Source organism: Rana temporaria, chromosome 5 (assembly GCF_905171775.1).
Source record: "Rana temporaria chromosome 5, aRanTem1.1, whole genome shotgun sequence".
Lineage (NCBI taxonomy): Eukaryota > Metazoa > Chordata > Amphibia > Anura > Ranidae > Rana > Rana temporaria.
The window spans coordinates 354,896,970-354,901,141 of record NC_053493.1 but is presented as its reverse complement, the minus strand read 5'-3'; the positions used below and the strand labels follow the sequence as shown (position 1 = coordinate 354,901,141).

Sequence of the window (4,172 nt, the reverse complement as noted above, 5' to 3'; positions counted from 1 at the left end):
AAGAGCCGAGAAGTTCGGGCAAAGGAAGAGCGTGTTCGCCACGCAGAAATTTCCAGGGCTCAGGTAAGTAAAAGGGGGGGCTAAGATGTCAGCTAAGTAATCGTAAGATGTAATCATAAGATGTTTTTTTCAACTTAATGTATAAGACTGTGTTATAAATACAAATGTTCAGAATCAGTTAATTACTGTCTCATCTTTTCTTCTGGATGTTAAATGAGTAACTTTCTGTATTTAAGAATATCCTAATCAATCAAGATTTTTTCTTTTTTGAACTTTTATGCTATATTCATATTAATTTTCCCATGTCTGCAAAGGGCCTAGACTAATGGCCTATCATTAATGCTAATTAAACATCTAACTCCAGGCCCGTGTTAAGGCTAGTTTGCATATTTAGGTGTATCTGTATTTGAAATGGTAATATAAGGAATAATAAATTACACATTCAAATTATTCATTGTCCATCTAATAAAAGAAAAAACCTAAATGGACATTTCCACAAAAATAGTGTACCAGTACATAATGTATAAAATCATGCTTTTAGCAATTAAAGAGCAGATAACAATGTAACGATATTTTATGAATGGGCTTTGAATATTTAGTTATGAGTACAGATGCAATTTTAACTGAAATTTAAGTGAAAAAAGGCCTGGGCAGGTAATCTGCAAATTGCTTAATGTCTCTGAAATGGTCCAGAGGAGATTATTAGACTAAGGTAAAAAAAAAAAAAGTACTGGTAATTATAATTCGTACATTTTGTGGCTTTGTGCTGCCTTCTGTAATCCTGCTGCCCCAGAAACAGGCTCACACATGTCTTGAGGTGAGTATAGCCCTGGTGGTCAATCTAAGGCCCCTTTCACACTGGGGCCTTTTTTTCGAGCGTTATTACAGCGTTATTCATGCGTTTTTCGAGCGTTATTACAGCGCTATTCGAGCGAAGCCTCATCTGCAATCCCAATGTGCTGGTAAAGCACCACTAAGACCCTAAAGTTTAAGGGCGTTTTTGCAGTGCCTTGGTGTGAAAGGGTAAGGCGTTTTTACAGCACTTTTCAATTTATTTCAATGGAGAGGGGCGTTTTTGGAGCGTTTTTTTCAGCGCTCAAAAGCTGCTCCAAAGATGCTGCTTGCAGGACTCAGTGTGAAAGGGTCCATTGAGATGCAGGGAAACCTTTTTCTGAGCGTTTTAAGAGCGATATTTTTAACGCTAAAATGCTGTAAAAACGCTTCAGTGTGAAAGGGGTCTAAAAGTTAGAGCTTGTCACTAAGCTTATTCGGGGGAATAAAGAGCAGAGGAAATCTTATGAGAAGACACAAGAGACGTTGGTTAAATGTAATATAACTATAGAACTGTAACTATATAAATGTATCTATAGAAAAAAATAAGGATCCTCAAAAGCTTATAAGCAGAACAGTATGTGTTCACTGACCTTTAATGCACAGCTAAGCAATGACAAACTGACTTTTTTTTTGTACCGAATATATGAAAAGACATCTTAAACAGCAGCCATTGAAGCATTGAGCGGGATGAAATTGAATGACCAAAGTAACCTTATGCTCTTCCCAAATGTTCTATTATGATGAGGAATGGGCATGTATCTGTACAGCATCCAGGAGAGATGGGACAAAATGGACAGAACAAATGTTCAAGATTTTGTATTTTAAAACAAGCAGAAAGAGAACACACACTATGTTTACCAGGTTTTGGGCTGGGAATAAGTAAAATTCAAAATCCAATAAAATCAAACAAGATAAAATAAAAGGCAGAGATTAAAGTGGTTGTAAAGGCTGAAAAAAAATGGCGCAGACAACATCGCTTCTCGGCCTTTTGGCTAAGATCAAATGTAGTATCTGTTCTTATCAGTTGCCAATAGGTGGTGCTAAGCTGACTGGCCCCTGGTACCCTGTGGCAGGGGGAAAGGGATGGCAGTCGGCGGACGCTAAGCCTGTTGGCGTGGAGGTGGAAGCCTTCTGATCGGGACAGAGAGGCATGAGGTCGAAGCCAAGAGGCCGGGTCCCTGGCCGTTGGCCTGGATTTGGTGGTATCTGCCCCAGTCAGTTGTTCTGGAGGGAACCCTTGCTTCTTCTTTAACCGGGAAGGAGCGGGTAGTACTTCCAGAATGTGATTAGGTGGGAGAGATAGGGGTTGTGGGTAGAGCCTGCTTAGGTGGGTTCTCCCCGACCTCTTCTCCCACCTTCCTGGCTGGGAAGGGTGCTGCCGGTCCGGACCGGGCGCTAGGGACCGTTGAAAAGCCCGTGGAGATTGTGCCCCTGGAGTGGCAGTCCAGGGGTGCCATACATTGCATGAGTGTTTGAGGGGCACTCATCGTGTGGCACCTTCAGGTCACTGATCTCCACAACACACTTTTCACACCTGCCTCTAGGGCCGGGCCTTTTGGCTAGGACCAGAGGAATTTTTGTTTCCTGGCCGGAGGGCCGGCCAATGTATTGCACATTGGTCACTTTACCTCACTCTCCCATCTTCCTTCTCCCCACTTTCCTTTTTTATTTTTCCCCGTGTTTGTTTGTTTTGTCACTTTTTTTGTTTGGTGCTTGGCACTTTATGTGTGGCGAGTAGGATGCTGGTCCTCGGGCCTGCCTCTGAAAGTCTTGGGAGTTGGTGGACCCGGCCTTCTGGCTAAGTTCGCCGGCTCTCATGGGGTCTCCCTTTGGGGGAGCCTCACCGAGGAGGGTTCTGTTTCGGCAGTCCCTCCGAGGATGTTGGGTCCTTGTGGCTTCGGCTGCTTGGACCAAGATGGGTCCATATGGCTTCGGCTGTATGGACCACAGTAACTCTAGTCCCTGTCAGGAGCCTAACGCCCCGGGGGATCAGAGACGGGTCCTCTTTGGAGGACCACTGACGTATGCACCCGTCGCAGTTTTTTGTGATTTCACTCTTTATGTGTGTGCACATTTTTCTCTGCACCGGGTGGAGTTTTTGGGTTGTGTTTTGCACGCCACAGGCTTTTCAAGAAAAAAAAGGTTGTAAAGGCTGAAGATTTTTTACCTTCATTTATTTTGTGTGCAGCAACCCTTCCCAGCCCCCCTAAGATTTACCTGAGCCCCATCTGGATCCAGCGATGTGCGCAAGAGCCTCGGCTCTCCTGGGTCTCTCCCTCCTCGTTGGCTGAGACAGCAGCGGTAGCCATTGGCTCCTGCTATTGTCAATTACAGCTAGTGAGCCAATGAAGAGAGCATGGGGATGGGGCTGAGTCACGCTCCATGTGTAAATAAACACACAGAGCAGTGGCTTGCTAGGCAGGAGGGAGGGGGGGCCAGGAGCACCAGCAGGAGACCCAAGAAGAGGAGGATCTGTAAAACCATTGCACAGAGCAGGTACGTATGACACATTTGTAATTTTTAAACAAAAAAATAAAATCTGCCTTTAATATCACTATGTTTTAGGTTAAAAACATTCTCTAGTTAAAGTGGTTGTAAAGATAGAAGTTCTTTTACCTTAATGCATTCTCTGCATTAAGATAAAAAACCTTCTGTGTGCAGCTACCCCCCCCCCCCCCCCCCACACACACACACACACGCACACATCTACATTTACAGTGCCTGAGCTCAATCTCAACCCAGCACTGTGCTTTATCAGTCCCAATGTCCAATAAGGACAACAAAGATGTTACATGCTCTCACCAGAAAGTTTATTGTGAACACAACACATGTGTAGTATCTTTATTTTTTAATCAAATCCACTCTTTCCACAGAACATGCGTTGTATCCAAAACACAAAACAAACAAAAAGAAAATCAAACATGTAGTGTGGTATGTCCCAAAAAAAATCTTAAATCAGAAGCAATTATGGCGCTCACATTTTATAATAGCGTAATGTGCCTCAAATGACCAAGTATATTCATCCGTGCAGTGACCTTCCCTATGTACAAACTACCTTACGAAATTCCACTCTTGCATGTATCATATCTCTCCCAAGGCTTTCCTCCTTTCAAGCATCCAAATTATTCCATCTGTTTTTATCTAAATCATATAAATATAAAACTCAATCATATGTGCTTACATTGTAAAGTGCAAAAAACTGACAAACCAACCATACTTCATGTGAGTTCATGCATCTACTCCCCAAAGCATAATATACTTTAGGAGACCCTTCTCCAACTGGATGGAGGGCTGTATTAGCGCTTTTTCAATCCAATCCTACATTTTCACGTCACAAA

At 43.1% G+C, this 4,172-nt stretch overlaps 1 pseudogene; it reads left to right on the top strand.

Annotated features, from left to right (window-relative positions):
* Positions 1 to 1,806: 1,806 nt before the first annotated feature.
* On the top strand, positions 1,807 to 1,938 carry LOC120942196 (annotated as a pseudogene).
* Positions 1,939 to 4,172: the final 2,234 nt, after the last annotated feature.